Source organism: Ochlerotatus camptorhynchus, unplaced genomic scaffold (assembly GCF_037179485.1).
Source record: "Ochlerotatus camptorhynchus isolate MF236.1 unplaced genomic scaffold, CSIRO-AGI_Acam_v1.1 ptg000141l, whole genome shotgun sequence".
Lineage (NCBI taxonomy): Eukaryota > Metazoa > Arthropoda > Insecta > Diptera > Culicidae > Ochlerotatus > Ochlerotatus camptorhynchus.
This window is the reverse complement of record NW_027040631.1, coordinates 3,164,112-3,182,002: the sequence shown is the minus strand read 5'-3', so window position 1 is coordinate 3,182,002 and position 17,891 is coordinate 3,164,112. Positions and strand designations below refer to the sequence as shown.

At 39.9% G+C, this 17,891-nt stretch overlaps 1 protein-coding gene across 2 annotated transcripts in view; it reads right to left on the bottom strand.

Annotated features, from left to right (window-relative positions):
- The window catches only part of PlexA (plexin A), a 96,411-nt gene that overhangs the window by 45,002 nt on the left and 33,518 nt on the right, over window positions 1–17,891 (bottom strand). The window lies entirely within an intron of this gene.

Sequence of the window (17,891 nt, the reverse complement as noted above, 5' to 3'; positions counted from 1 at the left end):
ATCACAAATCGAGCTCGAACTGCAAACCAATTCCTCAAACAAACTGCAGCCTACTGCTTCTCTATTTGCTGACTCTGATGTATATCCGACTTCACACATCATCATCATCATCCATCCCCGGCGATGTGATATAAAGAGTACATATTGAAGATGATGGAATGGAACGGATCGAAGTAGGCTTTCGACTTTCGATGTTGGAGGCGACGGCGACGGCGGCGGCGGCAGTCAATTACGAGTAATAATTCCCGAACAAAAGAAGAAAATCGGCCTCCTGTGCGCCGCTGTGTGCGAGCAACAAAACAACATGAATGTGCTGGATCCGTTGCTGGAAGAGTAGGCGATGAATGGAATCCGTAGAGTGGAGTGGCGATGGCAGCAGCGCGGTGGTATCATCGGGCAGAGCCAGTCGACGACCCGAAAAGCTTCTCAAAATGCAATAATACACATCGTGTATCGTGTGTACAAGACGTATTATAGTCTGCCATGCCACCACCATTCAATAGGTTTGCTGTTGTTGTTGTTGTTGGTGGTGGTGTTGCTGTGCGGTGTTAGAGATGCGAGGAGATGAAGCACACAAAGAGAAAGAGACGGTCGCTCTGTGTAGGTGCTTTCGTGGCTCGACTGCTGTGTCCTACATCACTTTTGGGCTTTGCCCCATTGGGATGTAGCTTTTGGTTATTTGGTTTGCCGAGGGGCAATGGGAGCTGATCTTTTATTGCGAAAATATTAGGTTGACACAGGAGAACCATGTACCAGCTAAAACATCGTAAATTTCCCAAGCATGCTTTGCTGAAGGAACCTTTCAGCAGATTCAAGCATCGTACCGTGTTGGAAAGTTATTTTTTGAGAGGTTCACAGGAACTCGAAGGTTCCTGAAATTCAAGACCTTTCAGTTTTTTATGTGGGTAAACTCTCAGCATTGAATTCGATGACTTATTCATAATAAGAGACAATTGGTCTTCAACTTAGCATTTAGGTGAAAATTGTGGAAAGCATTTCTTTCAATTTTTTTAGATCTTCAATTCAAGTTCTGATACCTTCCCTGATTAACCCAGTGATCTACAGTGGATTCCCTACAACTCGAATAGGATATCACTATCACAGTAGCCATGAAATTCATTTTTACTATGGTTTCATAACTCGATATCGAGTTAGTTCACATTAGAAAAACTTGAGCTCAAATGCTATACTTATCTTGACCAATGCTGTTCTCTGTAATATTTCCTTGAATTTTTTTACAATTTAATTTGTAGTCAACTCACTCGGTTTTGAAAACATCGTTTAATCAACGTTTATAGCATATAGCTTTCGTGATCTTGGTTACACCAAAAGTTGCGGTTTTTGACAATGTTGTTAAGGTTAAGGTTGTCTAGGTTGTCGAAAATCGCTCACTAGGTCGCTCTAGTGCTCAGGTGAACTTTGTGTACATACAACATTTCTGAATCCTGGCTATATTTCTGCTGGTGATGATTACCTTTACAAAGGTTTGAGCTGAACGATTTATCTTAAAGATAAATAAAAATAACTTAACCAGATTAGCAAACAAAAGCGAAGTGGTTACAGTTACAGATATTAATTCCCTCTATAATTTATAGTTGCTTTACAGCGGTATAAATGTTGGAAAGCTTAAGCGTCCACCTCTTTGTTCACTCTTTTGTACACCTTAACAGTTCACAAGTATTCCCAGCGATAAAGAGTTCATGAAGAATCAACAAAGCATCCAATTACAGCAACCCCTCAATACAATTTTAAGGATTTCAGGATTTTCAAGTAACCCCCGACTTCAACCAGAAAACTTACTGCTAATTCAAGGTTAAGTGACCAAATACTGACTTAAAGTTGTAAAAAAGTGACTAAAAAGTAACCTAAGGGAAGAAAATTAGTCGTTCTGATGGCATACCAAATAAATGTTTGATGTTTTAGACTTATTCATTTAGATTCTCATAAGCACTCCGCAGCGAAATAATTAATATAGTTCTATGATTTTCACTGAAGGTCTCAAGATCTGTATGAAGTTTAAATCATCGAAACTAATTCATAGCTTCTTCGATAGTCTAGAGTTTCCTGATGTTTATAAAACTGCCCAAAATATTTCTCAATTTCCTTAAAAATCTCTAGACTGCCATGCCTTAGTATTTTTTAAAAGAATCCACCATTTTAATGGAATTGATTGAATTGCCTTTAAGTTCTACAATTCTCCTTAAGTTTTATAAAGTTTATAAACGCTCACGGAACTTTTCCTTAAATCACTAATTTTCCCTACAAGAAGAATGCTTACCTTAGTTTCTCTAAATTGATCAAATGTTCCGGTAAATTTTCTGATATATATTTATAATTCCCCGAAACTTCTAAAGTTTTCGGATCAATCATAGAATTCTCGGAATATCTCATAATTCCAAGGAACTCCTTGTAAGTCGCTGCAAATTTCATCATGAAACAATCCTGAATTTGTCAAAACTCACGCTTATAGATTTTTTAACCAATTCAATAGTGTGGGTTGAGTGTTCACTCGGCTATCGATAGAAGTAGGCCACTCTCGATATGTGTCACGCGATCGTTTGTTTACTAGGCAGCAACCATTATGTGGTCCTCCTCATTGTTCTTCATCATCAGTTCTTTCAGTCGATGCGTCGTCGACTTTGGAAAGCAACCGTTTCGTGATGAATGTGTGAGTACTGACCACGTTTTGCGTCCATTGCTGCAATGGAAGCGCTCTCACCCCGATTGGCGAATCTGCCATACAATGAAACCACTGAAAGCGGCAGGAGGCTTACAGCATAGTTGAAGATAGTGTTTATTGTGTTGTACCTTTTGACTATAGTTTTAGTGTTTTGTATAGTGAACAAGAATCTTCGGCTCTGTAAAGTTAATTCGGTTGAGCCTTATCAAATAACTTAATAAATAATAGTCTGGGCTAAAGTTTGGGGGACTTCCCCTAAAGATCTCTGGAATCCCCCAAAGATCTCTAGATCTAGCTTTTCTGAGATCAATAGAACTTCATTAAAGTTTCCACATTTTTGATAGTACGAAATGTCAAGACATTAAAAATGTTGTAATCTTAGACTTAGTAAAATGAAGTAAGTGTTCAACTTCAAAATTTAATGGATTTGAGTTAAAGCTGATTCTTTAAAACTGATTGTTATGTCTTTAAAACGTTTGCGTTAAAAACATATTTTTCACGCATTCCATAAATAGCATTCTTATTATAATCCTGGAAATCATCCGCCAAAGTTATGGAAAAAACCTGGAAAACTCAGGAAACTTTATTCAGCCAAATGAATGGACACTCTGTAGATAGAGAAGAACGATTAAACGTAAAAATATTCTATATCAGGTCGTAAACCTCGAATTGTTCAAAAATAGAACAAAATATAGGCCTATCCAGAAGAATGATCAATCTTAAAATAAATTCAAGTTTAAAAAAGTTTGAAATAGTGACTTATTACAAGAAAAAGTGACTTTAGTGACTTGGCCTTAACAAAAGAGACTTTTTAGTGACTGGCTAAAAAAAAGTTACCAAGTCACTAAAAAGTGACTCACTACCAGCCCTGTTAATGTTAAATTCAGTCCACTCTACCCATAATACGTACGCGAGACTCAAACCTTTGTAGTCTAGGGTAAGTGTAGCAGTTATAGCACTAGTGCTCCAGTTTTTGGCCCTAGTGACTACACACTTAGAAATACCTAATCTTACACGTGACGGAATTGTTACCGTTTTGGTTCCTGCACCCTATTGATTTACTTCAAGCGAGAAAAATCAGAAGATAGCGAGAGCGAAGAATAGGGTATATGTGTATTCATTGTGAATTCAATATGTATCTCAGTTTCTTGTATGCAATGTTGTCTTGTTTTGAAAGTAAATATGTAAGTCAAATGAAAGATCACTCCCAAACCAACGGTCCAATTAAATATTGTAACCCAGTCACACCAACAACACAGAACACATAACGGGAAGGAGTAAGGATGAAGGTGGGCATTGGAAACAGGAGAAGGATACGGTCAGGGGGTGGTGGAAGAGTGGGAGGGAGGTGGAAATGGGCTTAGGTCAAGGGGGAAGCTACTGGGTCAAACTGAAGAGAAGGTTCTCTTTCACTACAGCCATTGCGCGAGATAGATCTATCTGCCAAGTTTGTTATAAGTTTTTGAAAAGAAGTGAAATATACAGAGTCGCCAACAAATACCGGCTAATACCACCGAATACGGAGTCAGGTAGGACCCAATTAATAACCCGGTAGCGGAATTCCCAGCCCTAAGACCACCTCTTATATTCCCCTCGGGACCCATTAATTACAGGCTAAACTACGAGGGTGTCCGTTAACACGCCAACACCCGTGTAGCAAGCGTCCAACGGTAATACACCGACAACCACTGAGAGACCACCGTTGATCACCCGATCGAGCCCCAGTGCAACATCCGTCGTGCGGTGACAACCGTCGAGCACCGGCATCCACTGTGAACAGTCCGTTCATCCGCCACCGAAAAACCCCACCCACTGCAGAATTCCGTCATCGGTGGCTGCTACACACACACACACACACAAACACACACACTACATACACCGAAACCGTAAGTAATACAAGAGTGGAAAATAAAGCTAAGGTGTTTTGTACTTCGGATCAGTGTCGACAACCCAGGAGCCGACCTTGAAGCTCTAGGGTTTCAAGCTCGAGCTAGCCCACAAAAGAGGCGAGTGTAGCGCACCCCAGACGATCTCCGTGGCTAGACCAGAGGTTAGGGGAATCCCTTTAAACTAGCCCATCTGGCTAGCTATTAACAGAATCCATCTTTAACATAATGGATGAGACGTTAACAAACATTTCACGCTTGATTTTTGAAGATAAAAATCAACAAGCAAGCAACTGTTTTACATGTTGTGAATAGTCTCGAAAGAAGCTTGTAAAATCAATATCAAGCATGATATTTTGTTCCAATATCACGCGCGATATTGAGAGCGAATGAGAGCGGAAATATATTGTTTGATTGAAGATTTTGCCAACACTGATCGCCACAGTTTTTGCAGAGTTACAATAATTATTTAAATGTCGTTATGATAGCTATCCATTCAAAATAATCCATTGGGCATAACTTCGTCAAGATGCATAATTTATCAATTTATTAAAAAAAAATCCACCAGCGAACTGTTCAAAAGACAGCTTTAACGTGTGAAATGCAGTGTCTTTTAAATTGTGTAAATGTGGCTGAACGTTTGATATATCTAGGCATCGAATTGAAAATATTAATTCCTTAAAAAATAGGGGAAATGCAGGTAATGTCGACCTAAGTGTCCCTAATTTGGGCCCATACATAAATACAGCAATCGACTAAATTTTCAATAGCAACGCACATTGTAGAACATTGTAGAACGACGCACACACTTACCTCGAATCTCTCCAGCAGAAAAAGCATACGAAGTCGAGTATGCGAGATAATGAGCGCTTCATGTTTGCTTTTAGGCTATCCATATTCAGGAGCATGGAGAGAGCAGTGGAGAAAGCACAGGTGTGATAATCGCAACGTTCGTGGTTCGAGTCCAGTCGGCAATCTGATTCCTATTTTTTTCGACATAACTAATTTACCTTACTAATACACTCTACATTTTTCGGTCTTCAATTTTCTTGCATTGGAAATCTCGCCCCGCGCGTGAAACATCGCTCAGGACGGAATCCATCTTGATCTCCAGCACAATTGCTCCCACTATTCTCGGCTTCAGCTCCAGATCATCAGCTCAGATCCGGATCCGGAGCTGAATAGTGAAGAATCGAGAGAAAAAAGATCCGAAGAGCTGGTCGGGTCCGAGAGCTGTACTGTCAGTGAATCATTCGACCCCGGAGTAGTGGTTAACATCCATACCTCTCACGCCAAAGTCACGAGTTCAAATCTCACCCCCCGGACAAGTCACGAATGACCCAAGGGTGTTAAAGTGACTATAATAATAATAATAATAATAATTCGAGTCGATGATTCGGATCTGGAGCTGAGCTGATAATATGGAGAAAATGATGGGAGGAGAGTGAAGAGCACATATTCTGGAGGAATAACAGCAGTAATAAGAGCCGGGTACGTAAATGCATTGGATAATACCAGTAGAAATCGTAGGTACATGTTGAATTACGCGTGCATCTTGGTTTACGCGGTGGCTGTTCAATGCGCAAAGGAGCAATGCGTGCTTTTTTGAAAAATTTCGCAATAAGTGACGAATTGTCTGGTTTAGATTTGTGATGACAGTGTGCTGATGAGCTGCGGTTCCTAAAAAAATGAACCGCGGGTCACCAGCTAACTTTAGTGAATCGGGTCTTTAGAACAGCTCGGGAGCGGATCGCCCATCTCTAGATGTCATCGAAATTCACGGGCTTTTCTCGGTTTTCGGTCACTTCGAATTCCCGGCTTTTCCCCGGATCGCTGGTCACTTTGCTCTTATTTGATCCGCGTTTCTAGAATTTTATAAATATCGCAATATCAGCAAACCGTTAACTACTTTAAAATGAACGTCATAGTCAAATACAGTCAACTCTCCACAACTCGATATCGAATTATAGAACCATTGTAAAAATGAATTTCATGGCTACTGTGATAGCAATTTTGTATGGGATTGTTATTCTATAGCTCGATGGTCTCTTCAATATCGAGTTGTATACAATTATTTGCTTCACCACTGTAAAGCGTCCATCATTGCGGAAGTGAATCTATTAGGATAAACATGTAGAATACACCCCCTTAAGGAAATGCGAATTTTGGCTACCCTACATCTTAAAATCAAACACATTATTTTGTTCCGCTAGCGCTGTAGTCGCGATATTGTGTAGTATTGGCCAAACATAAAATGGAATGGCTAAAACCCAGATGAGGATGTATTTTACTGCAAATAGTCAAACATAGGCATTTTTTATGACATTGTCAATGTGAGAGTTGAACTTAAGTTTGTCATCAATAATCACGCCAAGATATGTAATCTCCCGAACGCGTTCAATAGTCTCATCATCAACTACAACAGAGACGTTCTCATTTACTCGATTCTGCGAAATTACCACGAATTATGTTTTACTTGTATTCAATTTCTACTGCTTATGCTTCAACCATCTACTTAGAGATCGCAAATTTTCCTTCAAGTATAAAAGGGCATCATCTAAATCCTTAGCTGCAATGAATCAATGCAGTATCATTTGCAAAAAGATTACTGTCGTAAAATCGTAAAACACGACGGATGTTATCAATACACGCTGCATTTCCTGCAGCAAATGATATAAGTGGGTCCTGCAGACGATGTTAAGATTTTGTATCTTTATTATTTCGTGTTCTGTCTACGTACTATCGTACTATGAGCGCTTCTTATGCGCGCTTAGTCTACCCAGTTCGAAGCATGGAGAGAGCAGTGGAGAAAGCACTTATTAGACCAGTTGACCAGACGTTGATGAATCCCTCATAATTTTAAGCTAATCTTACATCCCCCTGTTGGGTGTGTACATGATAAATAAAAGGGAGCCAAATACACTGCCCTGGGGCACTCCAAGGTTATTCCCCACGGGACTGGAAACAGAATCATTCAAAACAGTCCTTTGCGTTCTTTTAGACAAATAGCTATCAAATCATTCATATGGAGCACAGTTCAGGAGGCAAAGACCGCTTGAACTGTGGATAGTTTAGCTCGGAATTCTCTCGCTAGGTGGCCCCAGTGTTTCGGTAAACTTCTTGTAAATACAGGATCGAGCGCAGTAGGTAAAGGCGCACCCACAAAGCATGAGGTGATTGGTTTCGATTCCCGGTCTGATCGATTCGTCATTTGGCGTGAAAATGCTCAATAATAAAATATGAACGATCTGTTAATTAGTAATCTTAATTTTTCTACATTTTTAAAACGCAAATTTGACAACTAGGTTTGTTTGAAAATATGCAACTAATCTTATTTCAACGACTGCAACAATGATTATATTACTAAAGAACTTTTCAAATTCCCGACGTTTAAGGATTTTTCCTTATAAGAATAAATCCCGATTCTGTCAAGGTTTTCGTGTATTTTTGATATTCCTAAATAACAGTGGTAAAAGCTAATAAGACCTTAAAAGAAGCTTTATGTACGAAAGGGTAAAATCCCAAGACACAGTAAACATGGTTAATGTTTTGGCAAATCGCTCCTAACATTGCCATGCAGCTGCCTTAATCCAGCTTATCCAAAACTAATTCTATGAAACGAATATTCTTTTTCGAATCCTTCTCCTTATCATTCAGCCACAGGTCTACCAGTTTACTAGATAAAATCTATAACAAACATCAAACGAATACACCAACCGGGGGTCCACTCAATCACAGTTCAGACTAAATTTAGGCAACTTATGCGCTATAAATGCTCCAAATAGTCCATTTATGATTTCACCCATCTGCCGCCGACCTCCTCGCTGTCCTTCTTCGTTGATAATCACCGATAACGGGCCATCAATCATGCGACTTCTGGCCGGCTACCATGGGACTACAGGTGTACGTCATGCTTTCGCTTGCCCTTGCAATCGCTCCGTTTTTTTTCCGGAAAGTACACACTCAAATATTGAGCTTAGCTCAATCACGAAAGCCTCCTTGGGTTGCTTTTTTTCCCTCTTCATTGGTCCGGCCTTGAATTATGCATCGAAGTTTATTTTTACCCCGGCACTCGCTTTTGATGGATGGGAGGAGCTAACTCCGGTAGAAAAAAAAGGTTCACTGTTTCAACCCGGACTGGAAAAGATTTCAGCAAATTTTTCACTCTGAAATACCCTTAATCTCAGCAGCCATAGTTTTAATTCCGAAGAAAAACAAATTACAACAATCCACCTCTGAATTCATCCGAGAGTCGAGCTGCTCGCTACTCGCTTCCCGGAACAATCAACTCCGCCTTTGCTTGGATTGACAGCAGGAGCAGTAGCAGCGGCAGGGTGGGTGGAATCAAACCTTGTGCTGCATGGCATACCGACAACGATGCCGGAAGGCATGGCATTCTTCGATTCCTTGCGCCGAAGATCCTTTCACCTTCCCAACAACAGTGCCAGTGGAGCCAACAGCGGGAGAAAGCGCACATTCTTTCGCACCTTTTTCCTTCCGGAAGCAATAAAACTTTGCCTTGTGTTCGTCGTCAGCGTCGTCGTCGTCAACAAACGACAGGCAGCCAGGCAGCGGAAAATATTCATCCTTCTGGAGCTGCTCCCGGCCGACTGGACTGCTTCATCAAAAAGTGATTCGCTTCCAATTCCCTTAAACGCGCGCGCCTACTTTGTTTGAGGGAGCAAAGTTCATTGACCCGTGCGAAAAATGTAAATCGAGTAAATCTTGAGTCCCCTTGGGAGGCCAGTGGCAGTTATCTCCGCTTTTTTTTTTATCGTCCTGTCTTCCTTTGGGTATGGGAAGTAAATCGTTTGATGCTCTATCATCCCTCTATTATTGGTAGGCGCTATCGGGCAATCGGGAGATTGATTGGGAGTGATTTTTTTTTGTGAAAGGTGGGCGGATAAGTTAGGAATGGCATTTTCAATATTTTGGGTCAAAAGAAGGTTTAGTCGTTTGGAGAAATTTCAATTACTTAACTTTTGTAATTGTAATCCTCGACTATTTTGTAATGTTCAGCATTCTTTCAGCATCTGTGATGAAACAGAAGTCTGAATGATTTATACCATTCATAGATCGTAGACCATGAGAACATTAGGAGACCTAAAATACTTTCGTTGCACACTCATACCACCGAAAAACCGAAATGAATGACCATAGAAAGCACTTTACTGCCATCGGCCTCCATGTTCGCGGAAAACACGCATTTGAATGTTGAGTTGGTTCGTGGTCTAGATAAAAATGTCTATGCTTTTGACAGCTGGGAACACTGCAAATTTTAATCAGCCGTTATAGATTTTCGAGCAAAAGTTAAGTTAAGTGTCATGTCGGTTTGAAACCTAGAACTTATTATATATATATCAAATTTTCTCGTCAGTTTTATTGTACAACAAAAGATTTAAGAGCTTAAGAATTTTAGATTTCATGTGTAGTCTGAGATAGTTTTGAATAGAATTTCAAGAAATCCCGGAATTGAATTCAATGTAAATTTTGTTGAAAATTCATAGGAATTTCTCCTCCTCCTGAACATCAGAGGAAAATTCTAAGGGCATTCTGCGGATAATTACATGAAGTTTGTGAAAGACAACGAAATCGCAGCAAAAGTCCTCGTACTTAGATGGTAAAGGGGATGCTAAAAGAAGGATATCAATCAAATCTGAGATTAACTCCAGAAGATCTTAAAAGAAATTCGGAAAATAATTCCAGGAGAGATTACCAAACAAATTAAGGGGAGAAATCCAAGGAATTTGTGAGGAAAAATGTAAATGAATTCTTATGAGACTTTCAGGGGAAGGAGTGAGATTAAAATGGAAATCTGAAACGAATTCAATGAAAAATCTGAGAATCTTTCCATAAGGAATTTTAAGGTAATTCCTAGGAAAATTAAAAGAAAATTGAATTCGGTAGATAGTTTCAACGACATTTTGAGGAATATTTCAATGGAATTGCGAGAAGTATTCTAACTATATTATTGTGATATCTTTTTTTTAGAATTCCAAATGAATTTCTGAAATAATTCCATGGGAGTTTCGGAATAATACGAGCGTAATATTACGAGAACTTTAAGCGAATTTTCATGATAAATCTCCGTTGAATATGCAATGGATTATTCTGAGGTCTTCAAACAGCTTGAACGTTCCCGAAATATTCCTGAAGTTAATGAAACTGCATTCAAGTTCTTTTGTAGTTTGAGAAGCTAGCCTGATGCTCGCAATACTCATCAATGTTTTCAACTTCCCTAAACTTTTTCGGACTTCCTAAAGTTTCCACAATTTTCCTAACGATCATGAATCTTCTCTAAAATTTTAACAATTCACTGAATTTCTCGACAATTTTTTAACATTTATGTAATTTCGCTGCTTTAGAATATCTATGCGCTGAGGATATCTGTTCTTTCTTAAAGTTTTTTTTTTTTTGAGGGCTTTAAAAGCGAGATCAATATCTTTCTTGAATTTCTCGAAATTTCTCTAAAGTGTTTGCAGTTCTCATGAAGCTTGTTGTACTACCCTGAATTTAATTGAACTGTTCTAAAAATGTTTAAGCTTCCGTAAACTTCTGGACTTATGTGAAAACCTCAATAATTTTCTTAACATCTCTGAAGTTCAGTGAAAATCTGGGAACTTCTTGAAATTTCCCGCTAATTTAGTGAAACTAACGGAACTCAACTCCCCTGAAATACGACTTGTTTTTGGAGCTTTACTAAACTTATTTGAAATGCTCTCGAAATGTCCGTATAAGTTCCTAAAGTTCTCGGATCTTCCCTTAAGTTCCATAGACTTTTATGAAGTTCTCTAAATGTTTATGACGATTTCTGTACTTCTGTGAAGTTTTCGAAGTTATTCTGAAATTTCAGAAACTTATTTAAGTTCCCGTAACGAAATAATTAATATAATTCTATGATTTTCACTCAAGTTCTCAAGATTTGTCTGAAGTTCAAATTATCGAAACAAATTCATAACTTCTTCAACAGTCTAGAGTTTCCTGGTGTTTTTAAAACTGGTCAAAATATTTCTCAATTTCCTCAAAATTCTCTATACTGCCCTGAATATCTTAGTATTTTTTTAAAAGAACCCACAATTTTACTGGAATTGATTGAATTTCCTTTAAGTTCTACAATTTTCCTTAAGTTTAAAACGCTCACGGAACTATGCCTTAAATCACTAATTTTCCTTGGAAAGTCCAGCTTTGAAGTTGTCTATGCTTACCTTAATTTCTCTAAATTGATCCAATCTTCCATTAATTTTTTTTTTGCTGGGTCTAGCCTCTTGTCACACTACCCCAAGGACGTTCTGAAGTGGTACAATGGGGTCAATTTCGTTCCGATGGATCTCGATTCCCCAAACACACCGGAGTTGCGGCCGATCGAAAGATACTGATCTATAATGAAACACGAAATCCGTAAGCATCCTAAAGTTGCCACAGAAGCAGGAAATGTTGAAATCATGGTTGAAAGCAGAAAAAATGTCGATTCAACCGTTCTACAAACCCTTATGGGTGGAATTAAAGGCTGACTAAAAGTAAATTGGTACGCCACTCGCGTGCCGCTAGCACGCCTCTAGTGTTGGGAATCGAAAATCTTTGACAGTGGTTTGTTCAACTTTTATAGAGAACAACTGGTGCAAGTTTGATCAAAGTAGTCGATCGCGTTCAGAAATAACGTCAAGTGGAATTCGAAAGAAAATGCCGAAAACAACAGTTTGTCGAGTGCTTAAAACCTACAAGGAAACCCTGAGTGTGGAAAGGAATCAGCGGACCTACTAAAAAACTGGAACCAGGGATCGTCAGCTGCACAGAAAGGTGTTGAAGTGCGTTAAAGGTGGAACGCCAACGAAACACAAGGACTGCACTTTGATCGATGACGAAACATACGTCAAACTCGATTTTAAGCAGCTTCCCGGTCAAAAGTTTTACATCGCGACTGGACATGGGGATGTGCCGGTAAGATTCAAGTTCATGTTTGCCGACAAGCATAGGGGCAAAATCACCTTTTGGCCCGATTTGGCCAGCTGCCACTACTCCAAGGTGGTTCTGGAGTGGTATACTGCCAACAAGATCGATTTTGTCCCCAAGCTAATGAATCCTCCGAATTGCCCGGAATTTCAACCAATCGAAAAATACTGGGCAATTTCAAAGCAGCCACTTCGACGAAACGGCGGGGCATTCATGGTCATCCAGCAAATGCGGACAAAATGGAAGAAATGCGCTGATTCCGTGTCCGTTTCCGCTGTGCAGGCGCTGATGGGCTCCATCAAGAGGAAGGTTCGAGATTTCGTTCGAACTGGAGAAATGTAGCCATCTAATGCTGTAACTTTGAAGTTTTAATAAAAGTACTGTAAAGCACCCATTCATGGACATTTTAAACTTATTGAATCACGAATTACATGTCTTTTTGTGCGTACCAATATACTTTTAGTCAACCTTTAAGAAGAAAGTTCGGGCATTTGGATTTGTTCTTCACCAAATAGAGTGAATTTTTTTTTTACTAGTTCGTTTATTTACTAGACTCAGTCGTGTGTGAAACTTTGCGGAGCCAAAATCAGTAATGTTTGAATTTACATTTTAAATAGCAGTAGTTCTATGTTAATATTGGGTGCCAATTACTCGTGGCAGGCTCGAGGTTAATGGGTAACAATTTCGATTGGAAGGAGCTAGGGAGGAAACTGGTTTCTGAAGCCTCCTTCAGATACTACTCTCGGACGGTTGACCAAATCCTGGCTGGGCAGGGGCAAGTAGCACAGAAACAGGAGGATAATAAGACTGGGACACAATGGCTGGAATTTGTTTAGAAAGGAGGGGATGGTCTCATCATACTGTAACATCAGACAATCAAAGGAATTCGTAGATCGCCCGCATGTAAGGAAGATCACGGGTTCCAAATACATCTCTTACTTCACGGAAGGGTTGTCTACCTCGGGTCATCCAACAGCCGTGCTCTGTAGTCGTCATTACCCGGGCAATACCAAACTGCGTGATCGATGTCACCATAACCGGTTCTGCACCTACATACATTGCTGTCAACGAGACATAAGTCTTGACATCACGCGAATGAAGCCCCGACTTACATCCAGACTTTTGAACCACGCTCTCGAAGAAACATTTGGCATAATGGAATGTAACCACCGCCCAAGAGAATTACTTGTCAAATCGTTTTGCCAACTTAAAAGAGAACCCTGACGTACTAATGGGGAAAATTCATCATGTGAAATCAGTGCTAACATTTGAAAACGGCACAAAAGCCATTTGTAAACAAATGGTTTGTGAGCCCTTTACTCACTACTTGAAGTACACCCACGCGACACAACAGCAACATCGGGTAGGGGAAATTTTCCCCTTCCTGACGATGCTGTTGGTTTGCGTGGGCGTTCTTCGGGTAGCGAGTAAAGGGCCCACAAACCATTTGTTTACAAATGGCTTTTGCGCCGTTTTCAAATGGTAGCACTGAAATTCTTCTATCATAAATCTCGCCTTGTTGTGCGCCCACCTTTGCGAGAGAGTCTCCCTTCTCATTGCCTGGGATTGAGCAACGTGAGGGGACCCATTAAAAGGTAATCATATATGATCTTTCGATCAGCAAACTCAGCTGCTCCCTTAGATGAGTGCCGAATGGCCTCAATCGAACTGAGACTATCCGAGAAGATGAAGTAATGGTCTATGGGCATGTCGGAAATCATCCCCAATGCGAAGTTGATTGCTGCTAGCTCAGCAACATAAACGGAACAAGGTTCCTGAAGTTTCCGGAAGGCGGTTGAGTATTCATTGAAGACGCCGAAGCCAGTGGATCCATCAATGCGTGATCCATCAGTGAAAAATCTTCTATTGCAGTTGACTTGTTGGTACTTTTCAGCAAAAATACGGGGAATTGAGATAGGTCGAAATTGATCTGAAACTCCTTGAATAGCCGGTTTCATGGAGAGATCATAGTCAATGGGGGAACTGTATTTAGTAAAGCATACACGAGGGGGGTTATAGCACGGAAGGCTAATATCCGATGACATATAATTAAGGTAGATTCGCACGAATCTAGTCTGGGTGCCCAATTCGAGCATTTCTTCGAAGTTTTCAATCACAAGGTTGTTACTGACACTACATTTGATCAATATTCTTAATAAGAGCTCCCAGAAACGGTTCTGCAGGGGTTTTACTCCCGCTAGAACCTCTAGGCTCATATTGTGTTGAGTGCATACAGCCAAGGGCAATACGTAAACAACAATATTGAATGCGTTCCAATTTAATTAGGTGGCTGTTTCTTGCTGAGAGGAAGCAAAAAGAGCCATACTCAAGAACTGAAAGAATAGTCTTTTTATACAGTTTAATCCGGTCACCATGTCCCGGAAATTGATCGTCTGAAAGATAGATTATTTAGGGAATTTTGCAATGGTCTTTGCCAGATTTCTGCACCTGGACCTCTCAGGGAAACCACGGCATCGTCTGCAAGTTGTCTAAGCGTGCATCGATTATCTAATCAGTTATCAATATATTTGACATAGAAATTATAAAGTAAGGGTCTTAAACATGAACCTTGGGGTAAGCCCATGTAGCTAATTCTAGAAGTTGTCAGTTGACCTAGATTGAAGGTCATTTGTTTTTCTGACAGCAAATTATACAAGAAATTATTTAAAATACCGGGTAATCCACTACTGTGCAGACTGTCTGACAGTATGTCTATGGAAACTGAATCAAATGCGCCCTTAATATCCAGAAAGGCTGAAGCCAATTGCTCCTTCTTGTGCGCAAATGCCAGTTGAAAATCAGATGAAAGCAACGCTAGACAATCGTTATTCCTTTACTCTTTCGGAAACCAAACTGCGTATTTTTGAAACTAGGTTGTTTGATTCAATCCAATGGTCAAGTCTTGATAGGATCATTTTCTCCAATAATTTCTTCAGGCATGATAACATAGAGATCGGACGGTAAGAATTGTGATCAGACGCTGGTTTCCCAGGCTTTTGAATAGCTATTACTTTAACCTGTCTCCATGCTGGTGGAACTATATTGAATAATTTATATAGGTTAAGTAATCGTCTTTTAGCGATATCGGGGAGGATTTTTAGAAGGTCGAATTTTGTTTCTTTATTTATTTATTTTATTTCGTCAAGCCAGTGTAGACTACATACAATGATTATTACAATGTTTACTTACATACTATGGATTAACTCTATTCTGTTTTAGCTTAGTTCTTATTTGCTGCTTGGACATAGTGAGGTCAATAGTTGCGCAATGCAAATTATATAGGCGCATCATTCCATTGATCATATCACTTCCCGGATCAGAGTTATTCGATGAAAGAAGTGCCATTGAAAATTCCAGCATTGCGAATGGTTTATCGAGAGAACCGTTACTTCGGGCTGTATCCTGTAAAATTGTTTGAGCTGGTACTGGAATATTCTTCACTCTCATTGGAGGATGAGCGGTTTCGCATATAGTGAGGCTTTTTCCAAAGTGTTGTCATCGAGGTTTCTCTAGAAAGGCCCTCGATAAAAGTACGTCAGTAATTTCGTTTCTTTGCTTTTAGTATGTTTTAAGCTTTTTTTCAAGCTTTAGATACTTTTCAAAAAGCTCAGATCTTTCATGTCCACGATAATCTTTAATGGCATCGGATTTCTCAAGATACAACTTTGTGCATTCGTCATCCTATCCATGAGTGGTGGGTCTTCTTTTGAAGGATGCACTTGGAACACGTCGTTTCTGAGCTTTTAATGCGCTTTTGTAGGTCAGTTCGGAAAAGAAACTATACTCTTCCAATGGTGGCAGAGGATCGGTAGAGTCAATACCAAGAGTAACCACCGATCCAAATTATTTCCAATCAATATTCCTCGTGAGGTCAAAAGGAACTTGAATTGACCGATCTAATTTTTGACGACCACATTTGATTGAAATAATAATTGGTAAGTGATCACTACCATGGGGATCCATTGATTATCTTCCACAGACAATCTAATGATAGTGAGTTCGAGCACAAAGATATATCAAGACGGCTCCCCGAGCAGGAGGATTTCCTATTCGTGTTGCTTCACCAGTGTTCAAGATAGTCGCACAAATCATAGAAAATACCCGCTATATTGTCATCGTATCATTCGCCCCAGCCAGTACCGTGTGAGTTCATATCGCCCAGTATTAGAACTGGAGATGGGAGAATAATAACTGAACTCCAAAGATGACGGCGGTTTATGGAAGTCCTTGGAGGGACACATACGGAAGCTATGCAAAGATCTTTGTTCTTTACTTTATTTGGCAAGCGACAATGGTTGCCTGAAATTATTGGGATTGCCATTTTATAGAAGGAGTAGCGCTTTTTGATCCCCAAAAGTACGCCACCATAGAGTGAAATAAAGATACGTAAACCAAGCTTATATATAGTATTACATTCCCTGAAAATTTCATGAAATCGGTTGAGAGACTTATTGTTGGCGAGTTCTTCTAAAGTGATGTAATTTAACTGTAGAGGGGGAGGTAGCTCATCGATTCTTCCGGTTCGCCTCCTAGCATCGTGCTATAAGGTACCAGGCTATAACCAGGGTAGTTGATCGATAGCTCGATGACGTCATTTCGTTGGCGTCTGCAATGGGAAATTCTCATAGCAGGCGTTGACGATGGGACGTTGTCGAGTTGTTGAATAGCAACTATCATGGTAACTCACCGATTACCTGTCGATCTGCCAAATTTGGAAAGACGTCTGCATTGAATTGTCTCATATAATAATATTCCGCCCACTATATCACAAGAAATTGCGAGTAACTGAGTGGAATGGAGATAAGTTAAGCATTGGGTACAGGACCAAGTCTCTCCTGGGTGGTGCCAGAAGATGAGCGCAATAGAATCATCAAGTTGCCATAAGGCACGGAATGAGTCTTCCATTCGTTAGTCATTTCAGGTGGATTAGAACAGGTTTAGGTTTAGGGTGGGCGTTGGCCAGATGTGGATTTTTCAGATATAATCCTAAATAAGACCTAGATAATTTAATACCTCAACTTCTGTCACAATTTTTCATTGTGACTAATCAACACTCAATGGGTAAAATATCAAATTTGCGGTAAATTTAAAAAAAAGGTAACTTGGAGTGTAGAGCGCACTGCCCACTGGACGCCCTGCCCTGTAACAAGGGGATTGACGATGATTTGTCAAGTTTCATTTTGCATTTGCACACAGACAAACAGACATAACACATTGAATATTTCTCATTGTAAAACATCGTCGCTAAAACATTACGCCATCTGTTGAGTACTCTGTGGTGGGTAGTACGCTGAACAGATGGCGGTAGTGTGTATACGTCAAACACAAGGGAATTGACTATGCGCACCACAGGTGGCAGTACTACCAACTGCGAT